At 46.9% G+C, this 21,685-nt stretch overlaps 1 protein-coding gene across 1 annotated transcript in view; it reads left to right on the forward strand.

Annotated features, from left to right (window-relative positions):
• The window catches only part of PTPRN2 (protein tyrosine phosphatase receptor type N2), an 814,855-nt gene that overhangs the window by 605 nt on the left and 792,565 nt on the right, over positions 1-21,685 (forward strand). The gene's annotated exons all lie outside the window — the stretch shown is intronic.

Raw genomic sequence — 21,685 nt, forward strand, 5'->3', positions numbered from 1 at the left:
GAGAGAGGGGCGGGGGTCGGGGCGCGGCGAGAACGCGCTCGCCGCAGCAGCGGGGGGTTTCGCGGGTTCTCGGCCCTGCCCTGGGCGCCTCCCTGCCCTCCCCGCGGCGCCCTGCCTCAGTTTCCTCCCCGGCGCCCCTCCCCGCGAGGACTTCCGCCCCGGGCAGCCCCCGGCGGCCGGGGGAGGGCGCGCCCGCGCGTGCGTGTGGCGGCGGGGCAGGGTCCCGGGGGCGCCGGGCCGGGCCTGGGGCGAACGGGGGGAAGCCGCGCGGCCGCCTCGTGCCTGCGTGGTCAGCGCGTGGACTGTGCCGCCGACAGCCTCGCCCGCAGACGGACATTTTCCTTCCGCGACTGAGCTGGAAGGAAGCGGGAGGGACGCGCTCCCCCGGGGCGTGAGCCCGGAATCCGCCCCCTTGCAGGTTGACCGTTTTACCCGGGAAGCGGGCAGGGCCCCGCGCCAGTCTCTTTGGGGAGGAGATTTACTTTCAAGGCCGGAATTACTGAACATAATGGATTCGAATAATGGGTGGTGATAGGTGTTAAAAGTGAGGGCAAAGGCGGCCCTGGGTCGCGGAGGGGCGGGCGCTGGCCTCCCGGGCCGGCCCTCCGGCCCCTGCGGTCCCACACAAAGAGCCTGCCGGGGAGGCCGTCTGCCCAGATTCCGGCCACCGCAGGCCAGTTGCCCTGAATTTTTTCCTTGCTTGACTTGTCTCCTCACGTGTGCTCTGCCCGGTGGGCAGCGTGGCACAGTTAGAGGGGCAGCTGGTGATTCGGAGGGAGGGCCTCGCCCCCTGGGGTGGAGGGGTGTGTCCCACGCCCCACAGGCCGGGTGCTCAGGGCCGCACCGCGCACCGATCGTCTGTGTCGGGGGAGCCTTGCTTGGCGAGGTCCGGGGGCCTGGCCCGCTCTGCTGGATCTCCAGGACCGTGCCCCAAACTAGTGATGGAGGTTGAGCTGTGATCCGTCCTCGGGCATCTCACCTCCCGTGAGAGCTGTTTGCTCGGTTGGCCTGATGCAGCCCCCCACGTACACACAGGTCAGGGAGAAGCAGGCTCGGGATGTTCCAGGGAAGGATGGGTGGGTCTTAACTACTCTCTTTTCCATTAGAGTTCCCAGTTCATAGCATCTTGCTTTAATCACAGAGGAAGGAAGAAGGGAGAGGTGGCTGAGGGAGGGAGCAAAGGAAAACCCCAAATTGGAAGGATATGAAGAGAAGAAGATCGCTAAACTGTCGTGGACAATATTGCCTGACAAAGCAATGGTATTTTGGCTACAGGCAAAGTTGAATCATATTTAAAAAAGGGTGCCTTATTTCTCCTCCGCTTACTGTGTACTTCAGTGGAGTCTCCTGGATACTGTGTATGTGGGACATTGGGGGTCCAGACATCATTCACACTGTCTCAAGGACTCCAGGTGAATAGGGTTAACCTGCTACATTCTCCATCTGATTGGAAATTGCCTGGCAGTGTGTACAGGTAAGATGTAAGTGTGGTCTTCTCATTTTGGGACCCAACCTGGAATAGCATGTAGCTTTGTTTACCTGTGTAAGGCCCCTGCATCCTGGTCACTCAGCCTTCTATCCCTACTGCCCTCACCCAGAATGCTGCTGCCATATTACCAGAATTCATATACCCAGTCTTCAGAAAGGGCCGGGGGGACCATAGTCACCTCTGAAAGGTGTATGCTGCCATGTTTCTCTTTCTCAGCCATTTGTTTGGTAAGGTCACACTAAGTACATTGTTCCAAATGATGCAATGCACAGTGAAAGATCACCTGGAGACCTTAGTTTTGGCCCCAGCCATGTCACGTTTACTCTTTTTATTTGTTTAGCTCAGGTTGACGCCTAAAGAACACACACAGTTCAAGGAGATCTGAGTTTTTGCTCCTTGCCAGCATCATAAAATTGTAGGTTAAAATGAGGAGTCTCCATTATACCAGTAAGACCTCAGACCAGGTCTTTCTGTACACGCTGCCTTGAGTTGAGCCAGAGTCCTCTTCAGATTTAGACAGTGAAGGACCTCTTAATGAAAACCAGAGTCAACAAAAGTACTAAAATCTGAGTTTATTCTTGTTCTGAGCCACATTCTATGACACTACCGTATTTCCACAACAGCTCTTGACAGCATCCCAGTGGCACTGGATGTCTCACCTTTTCCCTTTCTTCAAGGGTACCTTTCCCCCCTTAATCACTTTAGCTTCCTGCCCTTGCATCGCCTATGTGTCCATGTCTTTCTGGTGCAAAAAGCTTCTTTATGACACATAGTTTTCCATTATCTTTGACACTATTATCAGAGCTGAACAGAGTGGGAATAATGGCACCCCCATCAATGATGTGATTCAACTTTGCTTCTAGTCAAAATACCACTGCTGCATCAGGCAGCCTTGTCCAGGGTAGTTTAGTGATTTTGTTCTCTTCATATAGTTCCATCTTTGGGTATTCCTTTGTTCCTTCCCTCTGCCTTTCTCTGTGATTGCAGGACATCCTTTTGTTCAGGTGCCCAGTACTATATAAGTCTGATTTGAATGCCAGGTGTTTGTCTTTAGGCCATTTTTTAGTTATAGGGAAGCCAGTTTGTGAACCTGCTCGAACAGCCCCCACATTTAAGAGCAATCGTATAAAAGACCCTTCTCTAGCTAAAGAAATAAGAATCTCATTTGCCAAAGGACAGAGTCAACCTTTCATGCAAATGTTGTTTGGAGAATCCAAAGTCAAAGCTAGCCAGTGCCTCTAGCTTTGAGATAGGTGAGTGTTTCTTTTTCTCCCTAGTTTTTGTCTCCTAATTTGCCCACACATATTTTTCATTCACCAGTAAGCCCACTTGGAGCTGAGGAGAGAGCAGCCAAGAGCAGGAGTCAGCTTGCTTTGTGAACTAGACAGCGTGATTGTTTATTTTTAAATCAAAGCATCCTTTCCACCACAAAAGCACGCATCCGTCTTTGCTTCTTAGGGTCCATAGCTCTTGATTTTGGTGGGTGTATGGTAATGAGCAGCCTGCTCCTCCCCTGGAGCAAAAACCCTGCTACCTCCTTTCAGGCTGTGAGTCTTTCTTTGCCTGTCTCCTCCCCCTGCTCCGGCTCCTTCAGCGTCTGGTGCTGATGTTCCCATGCAGAAGGATTGGGGCCCATGGAAAACCCCGGGCTTCTGTGGAAGGGAGGTGACAGACAGCGGGCTCATCCACGAAACCAGATGCATTGGGTGGAACTGTCGTGCTGCTGTCTCCTGTGTCCAGAGACAGCAGTTAAATGTGTCAGACTCGGAAGGAATGTGTGGGGAATAAAAGAGGTTTTGAGATGGCTTCCTCTCAGTGCTAAGCTTAGCTGTGCATCTCAGCATCTTGCAGCTCTTCTTTTAAAAGCCGATCTGTTTTTGCACCTGGTTACCAAGATCATCATCAGTGGTGCCCACCAAGAAGGTGTAGGAGGTGTGCTAGATTTTCGGTAGTCGGCTTTCTACTTTGCTCTGTGGTGGTGTTGGGTCGTGGCGTGTGTGCAGGCATTTCTCTAGGCCGTGAAATGTGCAGACTTGTTGAGTCCTTGGCTTTCCGTGCAGGAGGGCAATAGCAGTATGTGAATCTGCAGTTAGGCTGAGACCTGCAGCCAGGATGATCACTCAGGGTGATGTTTTGATGAGCGCTGTACCAGTTATTGTTTCTTTTATGTGATAATAATTGATGCATTCTGAGTTTATTTCATTCTTGTTCTTTTTTTTTCCCAGGAAGGCAGTATTACCTAATTTGTGAATGCAGTTATTCACCCACTTTTTTATTTTTAAAAGTTAGGAAGAGAAGAAGTTTGAAAGAGGGATGGGGTTAGCTGAGCCGTCCTTATACATGATCTTATTAAAAAAGGTTTCTATTACCATGACCTCTTGGAGCATTACCTTAGAATTTAAAAATTTCTTATGAAAAGGTGTTTGTAACTAAACGTAACTAAATGTGACCCAAACTAAAAATAACCCTTTGGCTTTGGGTGGCATATATTTAAGATATGCCAGGGTATGTGTAAATACTGCTAGTTTAAGGATTCTTTATATGTGGAGAGGCAAAAAACAAAAAACAGGGGCGCCTGGGTGGCTCAGTTGTTAAGCGTCTGCCTTCGACTCAGGTCATGATCTCAGGGTCCTGGGATCGAGCCCCACATCGGGCTCCCTGCTCCGCGGGAAGCCTGCTTCTCCCTCTCCCACTCCCCCTGCTTGTGTTCCCTCTCTCGCTGTGTCTCTCTGTCAAATGAATAAATAAAATCTTAAAAAAAAAAAAAACCGTAAGAAATGGGCAGAAAGAATTTGAATCCAGATGTATCCCAGTAGATGCAGGCCCAATGAGGCTCAGTTAACCAAGAACCTGTCTTATCTCTACTGACAAGATGTTCCATTCCTGAGAAAGCAAACAGCTGAATTCATAGCAGATAACTCTCTGCTCCACATAAAAGCATCCAGCAGCTGTTTCCACATTAGTCTAAATTGACCTTCATGAATGTGGACCCAGCTGGACTTATTTTTTAATCTTGGTTGATAAGGGGACAGAAAACCCAAGAAGCAGAAAATAATCAGTGCACTTTTCTGCTGGCTGGAAACAGTTTGTTGAAGGAAGAAGGAAGTTTTTTCTTTTAACTCGTGCTATCTCCAACAAATCTGCCACAACCACTATTTAAATATTTAGGGCCGGAAGTGAAAAGGGGTGCGGTTCTCCTGGAAACACTTATGTTCACATGTTAAGTGACTTTTTTGTTTGTTAGTTGGCTTCTGCACTGAGAAGTGGATGACTCCCCTGTAGGTGTAAGGCAGTGAACTTTGGACTAGAGGTGCTGCTGTGTGAAACATCAGGGGCAATCTATCTTTAAACTGGTCTTCGTGTGTATGATGTGAAGAGATAAGGAAGCTGTTCAGGGTTTTGTGATGATCGCTTGGTGTTAACTCTCCATTGTGGAGGTGGATAACAGGGCATTTTATTTCTTTCGTTTTCATCTGTTCCCTCAGTCCTATGATTATGGTTCAGAAAATGCAAAGACACTCCTTCTCGGTACATGGGACTAGTAATGGTTTCTGTGAGGGCAGTTGAACGGGCAGGAGGGGAACAGTTATAAAGCAGACTGGCGCACGTTCTCTTTTTAAATTTAATTAAAAATGATCATACGGTGAAATTGAGTTTTTTGTTTGGTGTATCATTCTAGGTATAGATTCTGATGACAGCTCATAGAATAGTTCCTTCCCCGCAACATTGACCTGAGCTCTCCCCTCCGTAGTGACAGCCTACTCTGAGCCCCTGGCAACCTCCAGAAGCTTTTACGTGCAGTTACATGTACTCCCCAGAAACATCTTGATGGGTGAGCATTTATAACTTTCATTTTACAGATGGAAAGACTGAGGCTTAGAGGGGTTAGGAAGAGTACAGTAAGATACTTGGTGCTGGGATTGGGTCCTAGTTCTCTGGCCTTCAGAGTTTCCTTTTCTCTCCAGCGGGCGACCCCAGGATGAGGCGCAGGGATAGCTCCTTAGGAAGCAGGTCCCAGCAGAAGGAATCTGTGCACTCTTAGAACACGTCTCTGTAACTCCACAAGATATGACAGGGACAGAGCTGATTTTCACTTGTCAGATTGCCTTTCCCTAAGGAGCTTCAGAACCACTAGGCTCAATGGGCCTGTCGGAGAGAGAATTTGAAAATGCTCTTTGGTCTGAGGTGGGGGGCGGTGTTGATTTTCTGACTTGGGTTTTGTTCTGGGTGTCAGATTCAATTATCTGGTTAGCCTCTCTGAGTGAATCTTGATGTTTGGAAATGGATAACGTGTTTTTGGACACTTTTAGCCTTCCCTCATGGCAGGAATGCAAGTGCCACCATAGAGTTCACGGCTTAATGTGTTCATAAACACTGTTCAGAATGCTTCTGTGCTTCCGTCAGGTTTTTTAAATGTGGTAATACAAACATCAAAGAAGCTAGCTCTCATTTCAGACCTGTTACAAGAAAAAGCCTACTTCAGAGTAAGGGATGAAGGAGGGATTATTCTCTTAAGAAAATTTTAAGAGTAGATTCCATCTAAGCTTGACATTTAGAGTGGCAAACAAGCAAAGGGGATGGCTCATTTTAGTCTCTCATTATTTTCTGAGGCATCTGGTAGAGGAAAGAATGAAACTTTCCCTCACATGACATGGGCATTCTGTGTCACTGTGTGTTCTGAAGGCCCATTCTGGCTTCTGATGCAATGTCCTACATACAGTACAAAAGATGTTTGGAAATGGTTTGTTTGGTGGAAGGAATTTTCAGGAGAAGAGCTGACCTGGTTCCCAAAGGGAAAAGGACTTAATTAATTAATTAATTAATTGAAAGATTTTATTTATTTGAGAGAGAGACCGAGAGAGCACGAGCATGAGCAGGTGGATGGGCAAAGGGAGAGGGAGACGCAGACTCCTTGCAGAGCAGGGAGCCTGACCTTGGGCTGGATCTCAGGACCCTAAGATCATGACCTGAGCCGAAGGCAGACGCTTAACCGACTGAGCCACCCAGGCGCCCCAGGAGAAGGGCTTTATATTAATGGTGCAAGTCAGTTCTGATTCCAACAGTGAAATATAGTCAACTTGTAAATGGACAGAGCAGCCAATAAAACTGGCCATGGGAGGCTGATGCTTTTTCCATTTGGGGCCGTGGCTTTAATCTGGTTCAAAGCAGTAATTAACCTGTGGTAGGGCTTGAAGCCAATTCAGTGATTTGTATATTCTCTGAAATAGCTGGTATTTTAATGGCAGCCGACGAGGCATACTAGGAGAGCTTATTTCTCAGTGGTGGGCTGGGAATGGGAAACTGGGTGAGGAAGCAGCTTGGGCCACCATCTATCTACCCACCTTCTCACCTCAAGGCATGTTCTGTCCTGCAAAGGCACATCTGCTTTTACCAAAATATACTTCAGGACTTCTTGAATCTCTTTCTCTGCTTTTGCCTGAAAAGAGGTCTAGGTTAAGGTCACTAGTCTTCCATCTGATTTAAGTGTTATATGAGCAGCACAGAGATCTGATTATAAGCCCATGTGGGAAATACCAGGGTCCGTCCTAAGGGAGAGGTGTCCATCCTTGTGACCAAGTCTTCCCATGTTCTCTATCTGCTTCACCAGCATGTTTTTGTCCTTGATTCCATGAAATAATAAACACGGAAAGAAACAGATACTATAGGGTGACTCCTGGAAACATGGTGGGGAATGAGTGGATATGGGTCCAGAACAGAAATTAAATGACAAAACCTAGTGTTTCCATGCAGCATATGTTGACAGACTGAGAGATTGCCTTATCTTCCTAATCTGGTAACATTTACAGTTTGCACTTACACTCATATTAGAAGTCAAGGGGGAAAAAATCAAGGGAAATGAAAGGACTTCACCTGTAATTTCTCTGATTTATACCACGAGCAAAGTACCAAACTCTTCATGTTTTTGAGAGGATTATATGAGGTGGTGGAGAGTCCTTGGTGATGGCAGTCCTAGTTGTTACTATTCCTAGAAGCTCCATTTTTTTTCCAGTTAATGTTGGAGTTTGGTGGCCAGACAGGGTGCAATATTGTTATTGTTGAAAATACTAGTTCTTTGGTGAGTCCAAGTCTCAGCTGAATTGACTATTGAGATTTTTTTAAAGCATTACCAGTACATTTTTTTTTTTTTAAAGATTTATTTATTTATTTTAGAGAGAGAGTGTGTGTGTGTGCGCATGTGGGGCATGGGGCAGGGAAGAGGCAGAGGGAGAGGGAGAGAATCTCAGGCAGACCCCCCCCGAACTTGGGGCTTGATCTCAAGGCCCTGAGATCGTGGCCTGAGCTGAAATCAAGAGTTGGACACTTAACCGACTGAGCCACCCAGGTGCCCCACCATTACATTTTAAATAGTAATATCATTTATGTTTTTTGATAAACATACTTAAAAAAATAGTTACATGCAGTGAGGATGCAGACTTATGTTGTAATGAGAATGACTAATGGTCATAGTATCATCTGGAATTTATTTCACATCATCCCTTCAAAGAGCTTAAAGCCCTTGAATAAAAGAAATTGGGCTTAAAAAATAGTTATACACATTTCTTACATGTTTGAGTGGAAAGTATAAGAAAAAGAGTTACCTACTCTTTTTCAGGTACACTAAACATTTTCTTTTAAAATATTATGTAATATTTGATAAATGCAAAAATCAGAGCAGTTTTTTAGAATATTTGACATGTCTGGATTTTTGTCTTGTCACTGAGGCATGAAAAATATCTGATGATAGAGACCAAAGGACTCACAGACTCTTATAAAAGCATTGAGGGTCACACACAGCACTGACTGAACCCAGGATCCCACAGCTTTGGGCTGTGCTCACCTGCCGTCTACAGCCTAATCAAAGACCGCACACCACTGTGAGGGCGGACACATACAGCATCCTCTGCACCCCGAGGCCTCTGTTCGAGCAGAGTGAGGGCTGAGCAAGGAGAACAGTCTCTACCTGGGCTCCCAAGTCCACCACTTTCTGTGCCGTTTACCTGAGGACTTGAGGGTGGAGAGCATGCCCACGCTGTGCCCCTGTGCTCTTTCCGCAAAGACTGAGGTGGCCGTGAGGGTAGTGTCAGAGTGGGTGGGGTAACGGCCTCCGGGAGGTCTGACCGCATTAGCATCTCTCTCTGTGGGCCCTGGGCTCAGACCTTCTGATTTGGGGCTCAGGGTGTGTGGGCCTGACAGGACCAGGTTCCCCTCTGCAGGGAGGGGCCCTGACCTCTAGATCCTGCCTTGTTGGTGTCCAGCAGTCACTATAGTTTGTCCCTTTTGCTTGTCGGCGCACCTCTCTGGGCCACTCTCCTGCTGTCCCAAAGCTTGGTCCCCCTGTGGTCTGTTGCCTGCCTCTGAGCTGCAGTTGGAGGGGTGATCCTTGTGGGCTCAGTGTTTGGCTGGCCTGGGGGAATGGCAGGGAAAGAAGCAGTTTGGGTGCCCAGCAAGTTAACCTGCTTGGGGCTGTGTCATTTCGTCAGGGAGGATCGGTGGCCTCTGGGTCTATGCCTTCTTCCGTTGTTTGCTCCCGGTAGTTTACCTGTCTCTTCCCAGCGGCCTCTCTCTCAGAGAAAAGACAAGGACAAGCTCTCCTCCCTTTGCTCTTCCGGTGTTTGTGAGGTTCCCTGGATTCTGCAGGCCCCTGGACTGTTTGTGGGATGGTGGGGACTGTTAGGAGCTGAGCCCTGTGTGCCTTCCACCTTGCCCTGACTCTGTCTCTGTCTCGACCACCAGCTTTTACACTCGTGTGTAAGGTGGTGCACTTGTGTTTTGTTAGTGTTGGTGAACTTCTGTAGTGTGTGGCTTGTGTCTGCAGCACGTGACCCCCAGAGAAAACCTGGCAGAAGTATCTGTGGGATGAGGTGAGTAGAGGTGTCGGGGGGATGCTGCGTGGGGGCTGGCAGACAGGGGAGGTGGGCATCCCCACTTGAAGCCCTTGTGCTGTGGGAGGGGCATGCTCTGGGGCTTCCCCAGCAAGAACCCCCATGTTCTGAGCCCCTAGTATCTGTTAATCTCTATTTCTATTCTTGTGGCCTGGAATATGCTTTTTTATTTTTTTCTTTTTTAATGAGAGAGAGAGAGAGACAGAGAGAGAGAGCAGAGCAGGAATGAGAGGGAGAAGCAGGCTCCTTGCTGAGCAGGGAGCCCGATGCGGGGCTCGATCCCAAGACCCTGGGATCATGACCTGAGCTGAAAGCAGACGCTTAACCAACTGAGCCACCCAGGCGCCCCTCGAATATGCTTTAAAAAAAAGGCTTTGTAACAGAGTTGAGTTGGAATAGAGAACTATGATGTCAGAAGCAAAACTGTGCAGAGACTTTCATTTCTTGCTGAGCCAGGTTTTGGCTCAAATGCCTCTTCTGGCAGGAGCCTGGCAGGGTGCTTGGGCACAGTGGCCCTGTGCCCAGCCTGCTGGTTACTCCACGTGTTCACTGAGCATGTCTCCTTGTGAGTGACCACACCAGGCCCTGGGTCTCCTGTTTGCTTTCATTTTGTTTGCGGCAAGAAGCAAGTACTTCAAGAGGACATATTAAGTGTGGATGTTCAAAACCCAGAGAATACTCTTTTACATGAATTTTTAATTGCTGGGAGCCTAAGCTTTTTTTTTCTTTTTTTTTTTTAAAGATTTATTTTTATTTATTTGACAGAGAGAGAGCGAGAGAGGGAACACAAGCCGGGGGAGTGGGGGAGGGAGAAGCAGGCTTCCCGCAGAGCAGGGAGCCCGATGCGGGACTCGATCCCAGGACCCTGGGATCATGACCTGAGCTGAAGGCAGCCGCTTAACCAACTGAGCCACCCAGGTGCCCCGAGCCTAAGCTTTTTGACCATTGAATAAAGAAACCTTTTTATTTTTTTTAAAGATTTATTTATTTATTTTAGAGAGAGAGCACGCGAGAGTGCATGCATGAGCGTGAGGAGCAGAGGGAGAGGGAGAGAGAATCTTCAGCAGATTTCGCCCTGAGTATAGAGTACGGGGCTCGATCTCACAACCTCAAGATCACGACCTGAGCCCTAACCGAGTCAGGGTGCCACCCACGCACCCCAAGAAACCTTTTTAAATGGAAAAATTATTTTTCAGAATAAACATTAGATTTTTAGTTTAGTTCCCTAAGAAGCGAGATCTACTTATTTTTTCATTTCTATGACAGTTCCTAATAATTGTCTCTTCCTCACATATAGTGAGCTTAGACTTTAATTTACTGTTGTCACAGAGGATGGGGGTGCATACGTGCAGATCAAGTAACTAGAAATGTGTAAATTGCATTGCTGGTTGCTGAAAACCATCTTATGTAATTCACATACGGAAAGCAAATGTCGAGGACGATGGACCAAGGCAATATCAAAAGAACAGTCTGGGAGTGAATAATTACTAGTAAAAAACATGAGAAGTTTATAAGGGACAAAAAGAGTACCGAATGTTAGCAATGAAATTAGATTTTGCTTGCTTATATGTATTTTGTCTCTTTGGGAAGTAAGATGTAGTTCTGAAAGAACATTTGATTTAGTGCTATTCTGAGAAGATAAAAATGTGCAATCAAGCTGAAAATTTGGATATTTATATAGATATGCCTGTTCTTATTTTTCAAAGGTTTTGAGGGATTGAAATATAGATGTTAAACCCGCTTTAGGACAATATCAGTACATTAATGAAGAAGCCTATTAGTGATGTTAAAAAGTGGTATTTTTGGTCTAAATGCTGTTGAAGAATATATAGCAATTGTTTAACGAGTAAATGTCTTTCATAGGAACTCTGAAAGAACACCAGATATCCGGGTAAATTTAAAGTCAAGCACTATGGAAAAAGGAATGTTCCAGACTGTTAGAGATGATCTTACATAAAATAACATGTCTCACAAAGATTGTAATTAAGTGGGTACTAACTCCAAAATCAAAACCTTATTTTGAAAGCTTCTACCCAGGTCTGGATATATCGTTATCCTGTTCCTAATGTTGTAGCAGTTCTTCCAGGATATCGGAAGATGCTGCTTTGCTCTGTAACATAAATGAATAATGGAAGGAAGAATACACTCTGAAGGAAGGAGAGAGGGTTGTTTTAACCTGTAGGCTGGAGGAGAAGCAGGTGGTTGGTTCCTTCATGTAACCCAGTGGTTCCCAGCTATGGTCTCCACTGTGTTTTGGTGAACCCAGCTGGGGTGGGAGGTCTGCTACTGGGCCCTACAGAGTGTAGGCAGGGATGCTGCTGAAATGCCCCGACCCCAGAGAACTGTCTACAAAGAATTGGCCCTCATGTTAAACCACGCTAAACCAGAACACCTGATGTAAATGCAGTCTTGGGAGGCAGCTGCTGGCCATGTGCTCCTGCATGGAAGAGGAAGAGCTTGGCTGAAATATGGCAGAACAAACTGTAACAGAAAGAAGTCTTGCCGTCCTCCAAGCCCTTCTCCAGTTTAGGCTGTGACCACCATGAAAATCTGATCCTGTCACTCTTCTGTTTGAAACCTTGCTAAATGTCATGGATGAGGCCCATGCCCTCTACTTCACACCTATCCCCCAGGCACATGCTCTCCTCTCCACCTCTCCCCTTGGGGTCTGTAGGTTTGATGGCAGACCCAGTAGAAATGTGCATTTATTACCAGGTGTATACACACACACACACACACACACTTACACACTTATTTACAAATTATGCATATGCTGTATTGAACTAATGCTTATTATCAAACAAGTTAAACAAATTTAAAAGAATGAGAGATTAATAATCATTAAAGTAATTATTAACTAGTCATTAAGATACTGTTGCAGATATGAAAACTTCTCTGTAGGGGTGTCTGGGTGGCTTAGTCCGTTAAGCATCTGACTCTGTTTCATGCGTTGTGAGACTGAGCCAGGTCAGGCTCGAAGATTCTCTCCCTCTGCCCCTCCCACTGCTCTTGCACACACACACTCTCTCTCTCTCTAAAATAAATAAATCTTAAAAAAAAAGAGTATGACAAAATTAAAAAAACTTCTCCATACTCACCAAAATTATTATTAATAATGTTTCAGATGCTTAGTTTTTAAATGTCTTTGATCTTAATGGCTTCAAGCTATCATCTAGTATCTCAGGTCACAAGATGCAGTTAGAACAATGTCTACTATTGAGGATAATATATGTAATTCCATATTTGGAAAAGTCTGAAGGATGATTTGTGATCTTTTTAGCCACCTTCTTGTTGGGTCTAATTAAATTGCTATGCCTTTGACCTCAGAATGTGTCTGAAGGACATTTCCTACTAAGAGAAGTATTGGTGCTCACCCCCATTTTCTTTGTGTGTTTTTTTTAAAGATTTTATTTATATGACAGAGAGAGACAGCCAGAGAGGGAACACAAGCAGGGGGAGTGGGAGAGGGAGAAGCAGGCTTCCCGCAGAGCAGGGAGCCTGATGCGGGGCTCGATCCCAGGACTCTGGGATCATGACCTAAGCGGAAGGCAAACGCTTAACGACTGAGCCACCCAGGCGCCCCCCATTTTCTGTGTTTATGTGGTTGTTAACAATGCATGATTTCTTTGCAAGAATCCCTTCAAATCTCTGGTTCATATTGTGTTAGTTAAAATGGGTCATCTAGTCCATAAATCACATCACCAGGCACAATGCATTGCAATGAGCTGCAGGGCATCATGAGAACCAGTGGAGGGTCGTTCATCCTTCCTTCACCAGAACTCAGTGGGCCATTTGCCAGGGCCTCCTGAGGCTGCAGAGTTAGCCCATATATCAGACACACTTAGTTGTAAATGAGTGTAAGTGGGGGCATATCCCAGTATATATACACAGTAATTTTTGCTGAATAAATAAAACAATTACACACTTACAGGGCTGGAAAAGGTTCCCTGTTCTGGTTTCAGCAATTTATAAATTCTCAGTGAGGAGGTTCAGATCTAGGGATGTCAAGGTTTGCAGCCTCCCGGGTCAACCCAGACGAAGTACCTGAGGAGGGCTGTGGGCATAGTCTCTTGGTCTGAAAGTCTTCAAGAGAAGAATGGACGTGAAGAGTGTGGTGAGTCCTTTGCTAGAGCAGGAAGGTGGCCTAGTTATTCTTCCAGAGCCCCTTCTGGTTACTTTAGGGTTGGACTCTGTTTTCCAAAGTGATACTGAAAACTGACTATAATCACAAACAACATAATCTTTTCTTGAACATTTCTTTTTTTTTTTTTTAAAGATTTTATTTATGTATTTGACAGAGAGAGACACAGCGAGAGAGGGAACACAAGCAGGGGGAGTGGGAGAAGGAGAAGCAGACTTCCCGCGGAGCAGGGAGCCTGATGCGGGGCTCGATCCCAGGACCCTGAGATCATGACCTGAGCCGAAGGCAGATGCTCAACGACTGAGCCACCCAGGCGCCCTTCTTGAACGTTTCTTAACTGTATCTGGCCTCATCAGCAGTAAAAGCTGATGTTTTCTTTCTTTCTTTCTTTTTTTAAGATTTATTTGAGAGACAGTGTGTGCATGAGTGGGGGGAGGGACAGAGGCAGAGGGACAAGCAGACTCCCTGCTGAGCGTGGAGCCCGATGCGGGGCTCGATCCCAGGACCCTGGGATCACGACCTGAGCTGAAGGCAGATGCTTAACCGACTGCGCCACCCGAAAGCTGATGTTTTCTGTATTTCTACGGCACAGATTCCCTTTCTCGTCCCCTAGCCCATTTCTCTGGTGGTCAGCATAAAACATTAATGAAGTACAGAGGAATGTTGGTTATCAGTTGAGTTATCTGTACCAGGAACAGTATTCATTCCTATCATGTGTTTTTATAAAAGTAAGATGAGGGCAAGAAATACATTTCTGTGCTATAAACATCAGATTTTCGTGTTACTATTCATCGTGTATCACTCTAACCTCTAGAACAACCCTTTAAAATTTAGATTCTCAGTCTAAGAACATTTCTGAATGAGTTAATGACAGTTCTTCAGCCTGGACAGTGTCAGGGGGTGAACTTCCTGATTCAGTTGGAATAAAATGTAGATCATTCAGAAAATACAAATTCATATTTGCGAGCTTACCATAGTAGCAACTGTCAGTGAGCTGAATGCCATATATCATACTCTCATTTTCATTTAGAAACTGCCGTTTCAGTATCAGCTTCAGCTTTGCTGAAGAACAAATTCTAAAGCCATTTCAATGCCAAAGATCCTGCATAAATTTTTGTGTCCAGTACTGGTGGACTGAATTGTTTATTAACACACTGAGAACACAAGAGAATCTGGACAAAAAGTAGGAAATACAAGAAGGATCAGAGTGAAGAGTTGGGGTTGAGCCCCGAGAGAGGAAAGACCAGAGTGTCTGCCAGTCCTGGGGAGGGACTGCAGGGGGTCCCTGATGTGCCTCCGAGATGAGAGTTGGGATCCCAGTGGGCTGCGCGCTAGAAGAAATGGTTCAACAGAGACAGGACAGTCCTCCTTGTGGGGACAAAGACCCAGCTGTGAATCATCTTAGTTTCTGGCTGGACAAGGCTGTCAGGGGCCTTGGATCCTTAGCCACCAGGCAGAAGCAAGAGCCAGTTTTCTTTGGAAGAAGGTGGTATCATTAGCGTTTTAAGGTAGCTCCACAGTTTCTCACATTGATGCCCAGGACCAAACAAAATGACATTCTGAGGGAAATTCAGATACTTGTCCTTTGTCCAGTTCCTTCATTTTCACTGTGAATAAGGAGTTCCGGTTTCCCACTGACCTATAAATTTAGGCAGGTAGGGAAACCTCTGGTCAGAATCATGGATTGAGTACCTACAATGCATCAGACACTATACCGCACACTGGATATGCAAACATGAACAAGACAGTGTTGCTGCCTTCCAGAAACTTCCCGGCCTCCAAAACGTTCCCTGTGTTTCCTCCCTCCAGAACCTTCTCTGCCTCCAGAAAAATTTCTGTCTTCCCCCATCTCCCTGCCCTCCAGAACCTTCTTTGTCTTCCAAAACTTTCTCTGCCCTCCCACACCTTCCTGAACCTTCCTTGCCTCCAGAAGCCCAGCAGGACCTTTCTTGTGCATTCCCAGTGCTTATTCTACAATAACAATTTTAAAGTTAATTTACTTAACTCTAGAGAATATTCAATGCCACATACACTGTTCTTGGGTAACTTTTATCTGTGTGAGAATATTTTGGTGAGTAAATACTGTATTTTTTATTCCATGTACGTTTATTTTGTTGTGTTTTCTAATTCTTGCCAGGAAATGGAAGCTGCACCTAAGAAGTTGGCTTTTACTTTTTGGGACCCTTAAGAAATAGATGCTTTCCATTAGATGTGCTGACAGATATGGACCTTATTACAAAATAACAACATGTAAAAATAAAACAATCACAAACAGAATAAAATGAAATGAAATAGGGAACTGATTAAAAATTGAAGACTCAATGGGTGGAGTGTCAGGTCCAGCTTGAAAACACAGCACACGAGATGCTTGGGAATGTGTTGGCTCCAGGGCAGTAGGCATCTTGGGAAGGGTCCTGTGTCCTGGCCTTCCTCCCCTCACCTCCTCCTTCTTTATAGTGCTTGTGACTTTGCTGTCTGGGTTCCGTGGGGGCTTTGCATGGGGTGGCTGCCATCCTAAAAAGATACAAAAACATCTTAGGTTCAGTGCTAGGAATTGTTTCCTCAGCCACAAACTACAGTTGACCTCAGTCTTCCAGTTTATAAAGTGTTTCATAGATCAGCATTGAAGGGCTAAAAGTACCTATCATCTTTAGGTACTTTGCCAGTTGGGGATGAGTTCAAGGGCCTGTGGGGTTATTATCCTTCTCTGCTCTGCATGGCTTGGTTTTGGAATTGATGACCTTCAGCTTCTTCTCTGGGCTATGTCCTGAATTAACAGCTAGGAAAAGCAGAAGGTGAAGTGTTCATGGAACAAAAATGAGAGTGAGGAGGAAGTGCTCTTGTCTAGATCTGGCAAGCTTGGCTATGGCAGGGGTGTGAGGGCTCAGCTGTTGTCCTGACTGCACGGAGCAGCTTGAGACGCTGGCTGAGTCATGACCTCTGGGCCCAGGGTCCAGGCTGTGAGTGAGTGAGGGCAACACCTGAATCTGGGCTAGATTTGGGGCCCAGAGTCATGAGTTTCCTCCTTGGGGACTTCAGTTTGACTCAGAGACCCTGTGTTCATTGCTCCAGAGGTTCCCTGTGTTTCTGATATGTGGGTCCCAGTCTGGGGGCAGCACCCCTTCCATAAGACCTGGTGGAGGGGCATGAGTCCTGGGACCTGAAGTGGGTGAAGCCACAGGGTGAAGTGGGGGGAAAGGGGGGAAGAACAGGGACACCTGCTTTTTTTTTTTTTTTTTAATATTTTATTTATTTGAGAGCGAGCACACGCGCATGAGTGGGGGGGTGCGGCAGAGGGAGAAAGAGAAGCAGGCTCCCCGATGAGCAGAGAACCCAATGTGGGGCTCTATTCCAGAACGCTGGGATCATGACCTGAGCCAAAGGCAGACGTTTAAACGACTGAGCCACCCAGGCGCCCCCAGGGCCTCCTGCTTTATGATGAATGAAGGCCCTGGAAATTGGGCTCATCATGCACTCTTTCGAACCCAAGGACAGGAAGGAAACATCACTCTGAGTCAGATCCTTCCTCCATCTTTTGAAGCAGGGCTTTTCCCCACCAGTTTTGTCCCAGCCTTCCCTGTGTGCGGGTCTGGTGTTCAGCATTTTGTGACGGGGCTGAGGCATGAGGTGGCAGTAGAGGGGTGAGGAGTTAGACTGACAGCGTGTTCTCGTTGCTGGTACTTAGATGCTCAGGAAAACGAGGAAGGAACGTAGGGGGCAGTAGTGGTGGTTCTGGTGGCATAGGGTAGCTCTGCCCTTGGTGAGTGAGAAGCACAGCCCGTGCCCGGAGAGGCTTTGGGAAAGAGGAGGCACCCTGTTCTCTTGACTTTCTGTGGTGAGACCCTGGCTCTTCTAGCAGGGAGGATGCCAGATGGGCTTGCACTGCATGAGCCTTTACTGTTCCTCCATCTCCTGGACAGGGAAATTGATTGTATTTCTCCTTTTTATAGTGAACAGCCAGGCACCTTCTTTGTGGGAAGCGAGGTTAGATGGATATACACACAATTCTGTACCCCCAGGCTTACCAAACTGCTCTGTGTCTGGCTCTCTGCCCCAGCTTGCAGTGATGAACGTTGCATTAGGTCCTCGAGCAACAGGGAAGTGGAGCATAGTGTGTCTGGAGTTGCGCTGGGTTTTGTGGAGGCCCAAACTTGATTTCTTTCTAGGTTACTCAGCAATGATCTGGTTCTGGGTATTCAGTGCATACTCCCTTAGAAAGCCGGATTTGTAACCCGAAGGTCAGTGTAGTATCTTTGGGGTGTGCCCCCGTGTGGATTATTTGCACTGAGCTGCCTGGAGGACCAAGCCTGGTCACCTGGTGAGGCTGGAGCAGACGTGGTGGCCCTGAAGCTGCACGATGGTGAGTGGCTCCTTCCCATCAGTTCAGATTTACTCACTTTTAGAGACTTTTTAAAATTCCGAGATTTTATTTGTTAGTGATTGTTTTGTTTTTCTTTTTTAAAGACTTTATTTTTAAGTAGTCTCTACACCCAGTGTGGGGCTTGAACACAACTCCAAGGTCAGGAGTCGCACGCTCTACCGACTGGACTGGCCAGGTGGTAGGTGTGTGTTTTTAAGCATTTTAAATTGGAAACCTAAAGATTTGGCAACTTTCTAGAGGTTCCCTTGAGATTAAAAACAACCAAACAAATATGATTACTCGTCTATGAAATAAAAAAAATAGAAACTACTATTTTATGGAATATTTCTTTTTTTCTTTCAGTGTTGAGAACTTTTAGGATTTACTGTCTTAGCAACTTTTAAATATACCATGCAGCACACCTGGGTGGCTCAGTCACTTAAGCAACTTCGTTTGGCTCAGGTCATGATCCCAGGGTCCTGGGATGGAGTCCTATGGCGGGCTCCCTGCTCAGCGGGAAGTCTGCTTCTCCCTCTGCCTCTCCCCTGGTTCATTCTCTCTCTTTCTCTCTCTCATAAATAAATAAAATCTTAAAAAAAAAAAGATCTCCCTCTTGCTCTCTGCCACCCTCCCGCCCTGTGCGCACACTCCCTCTCAAAAAAAAAAAAAAAAAAATATATATATATATATATATACACACACAAACTATGCAGCAGTGTTAACTGTAGACATCATGTTGAAGGACTATTTGTATGAAGTGTGATAGGTGAGTGGTATCTGCTCTAGGAACGTGTTTAAAGTATTTGTGGTAAATACCACAATTTTGTGCAATATAAACCAGGTGTATGACTGACACCAGAATTTGAAGACCTTGTTTCCCTGCACATTTCCTTGGTGTGTTGGAAAAAGGAAACGCAGTCTAAAAGTTGTTGGTTTTTCTCCCAAACCAACACCCCAGAAGGAATCATTTAATGTTCCTACCTTTTCTGGGAGTAACAAAAAAAAGTAAGGGAGTTCCTTATATTATGAATGACCAAATTATCTACTTTCTCTGGACCTCATTTCCCCCCATCTATAAAAGAAGGAGGCTGAACTAAATATATTAATAGGTATACAGTTTATAAACACTAGTTTTTAATGAATGAGAGTCACCTTTTTTAAGGCATGCCTTAGTAGCAATAATGGACATAGCTAGCAGCATGCTGGTCATTTCTTCCTCCGGGACGACCAGCACCTCTGTCCTGCACGTCTGGGATAGGGTGTGGTGCCTGTGTCCTGGGCCAGGACCCTTTCCAGAGTCTGTCTCTCCCCCAAGAGCACCCTGACATTTCCCTGCCCCTCACTGTTCGGCTGCTCTCAGCATGATGCCCCGCCTCTTGCCTCTGTCCTGGAGGGCTGTGTCCCTGTCAGCTTCCAGCATTTCCCATTGGTTGATTAACTTAGAGGTTGGGTTGCCTGCTTTGAGGGGTAGGCCAGCTCACTCAGCACATGGCAGGAACTTGTGCACTTGTCAGATAATAAGGGAGCCTGCAGGTCTGGAAGGAGCCCGCTGAGTCTCAGCCTTGACATTTTACATCGCCATAATGAAAAGCCTTCCTAAAATAAATGCTGCCTCTGTAATGTCTAATATATTCTGTTTGGAGGGTGGGAAATGCAATCACAGGCACAGCCCGGTCGCAGCCAGCCTGTTTGTCATGGTGACAGGACGGCCTGTCGTGAGCTCAGGAATTTTCTGGCCTAGAAAAGATTGGAATAAACACCATAAATATCCAGGGAAGCGCAGAGCAAGATGCATTTCCTTCATTCGGTTGGATGAAAGCCATTTAGCTTCCTTTAATTTTTTATCATTTCTGTGGTTTTAGCGTTTGCCGTTGGACCTGCCATGGTGACAGGAACATGTGAAAGGTAACATGTGAAAACCAGGACAGCTCAGTTGAGGAGGACAGGTGTGTCACCTCCTGTGGGGGCTCTTCCCACCCTCCTCCCCCCAGATGAGATGATGAAGAAGATGAAGATCCTCTTTTTTGGAGATGCTTAAAGGAAGGAAACCTAGAAGCTCAGAAAGGACCCTAGTTTCAGCCATCCAGGGCCCCCTCGCTTTTAAAGTTCGCACGCAGGGACGTCAGGTAGCTTGGCGTTACCTGTCTGTGCTGGCCAGAGTGCAGGGAAGGTGGGTGGTGGGGTCGTGCTGCTGGCCTAGAGAGTGGGCTGCAGTGACCCTCCGGCTGCTGTCTTCGAAGTGCTCAGGAGCTACAAGGACCTTCTGATGTCTGTGGACAAAGCAAGTAATTGATCTCCAGTGCCATCAAAACCATTCATAGTCTCAGGGAGAGATTTTATAAGGGGTAGATGGGGGAAATGGCTAAGACAAAGGAAATGACTTAGGACAGAACTGTGGTCAGTGAGTGGGTCCAGAGTCTGGTGACATGGGAAGTCCCTTAGCACCTCCATCCCTGCTGCAACCTCCTCATGTGTGAGGGGGACAGTTGTCAGAGTGTTTTGGTTCATTTTGTGAAGAGCGACATGACAGAGGGGCCTCCTGGCCCTCCAGTACCCACGTGTCTGCCCCCAGTGGGTTCTACTTTGACCGTCGGCTGAGGCCCACAGGGGAAGTTTGAGGTCACTTGGGGTCCTCACACACTGGCATTCCAAGGCAAGCTGCACTTAGGTGATCATAGCCGCTTAGTGCTGGACCAGGTGGAGCCCGATGGCCTGTGGGTTGGGGCAGGGGCGGCTCTGTGTCCCCCTCAGGATGGGTCTTGGCCATCTGCAACACTCCCCTTACATACGGCTTATTTGGAAGTTGGAAGTTGCTTACTTGGCCCCGTTCTGACAGGCGGTGGCAGGTCACCACAAATATGCTCTACGAATGGCAGCTCAGGGGCAGGTAAGTTGGATCTGGGTACTCAGACCCAAATGCAGCTGGGCTATCTTTTGTCCTGGGGATCTCATGGCTTTATAAGGAGAGATCTCAGGCTTGTTTATCCTGTCCTTGCCCCTCTCCCCACAGTATGGTTTTCCAAGCCACCTCAGCATTTCTGGAGCTCTGTGTGACTTGTGTAAAGGCAGCTTAGAGGGCAGGGCCGCACCAAGGGTCTCCCTGCAGCTTCTCGTGAACGCACATCCCATTAAGGAGCACGCACGCACGCGAAGGGCTGCCTTGCGTCCCTGCATGTCCCATGGCCTTACTCTTAAATTTGCACATACTTGTCTTTGCTCTAGCAAAGCCTTCATCCTCCTTCGTGTTCCTGACTGCTTTATGCCAGGGAGCCTTTCCTGGGCCTAAAAGACCCCTTCCTTGCTGGTTGAGCCAGGCACTCTTCTAAGACTTACCTGTCAGGCTCTTACCTGTGCTATAAACGAATGTGTGCCAGGTAAAGCCACAGCAAAATGGGTCTAAAGAGAGATGGGGACTCAGTGGGAGATGAGGGGATTGAGGCAGGTGCTCCCAGGGATATTTGGGGACAGTTGGGATCAGGGCTGGGGTTAGGAGACTGGCAGGCACCCACCGCCTGGCTCCCTGCTGATGGGCCACCTTGGGGCTGAAGGCCGTTTGTGTTCATGTGTGGTCTCCAGGCCTCGTGGAGCCCTGGGAGGAGTGGCGAGGACGTGGGGTGGCCCCACTCTCATGCCCTCTTGGTGGGAGTGGAGTCACTTCAACCTCTTACAGGGTGATTGGTCATATTCATCACAAAATACACTATACAAATACAAAATACTGTATGACCGGAAATTCCACTTCTAGGAATTTGCCCTACAACTTACTTACACACATGCGAAAATCCTTTTCACATGTGTTTGTGCCAGGATCT

This window comes from Phoca vitulina, unplaced genomic scaffold (assembly GCF_004348235.1).
Source record: "Phoca vitulina isolate PV1807 unplaced genomic scaffold, GSC_HSeal_1.0 scaffold80, whole genome shotgun sequence".
Lineage (NCBI taxonomy): Eukaryota > Metazoa > Chordata > Mammalia > Carnivora > Phocidae > Phoca > Phoca vitulina.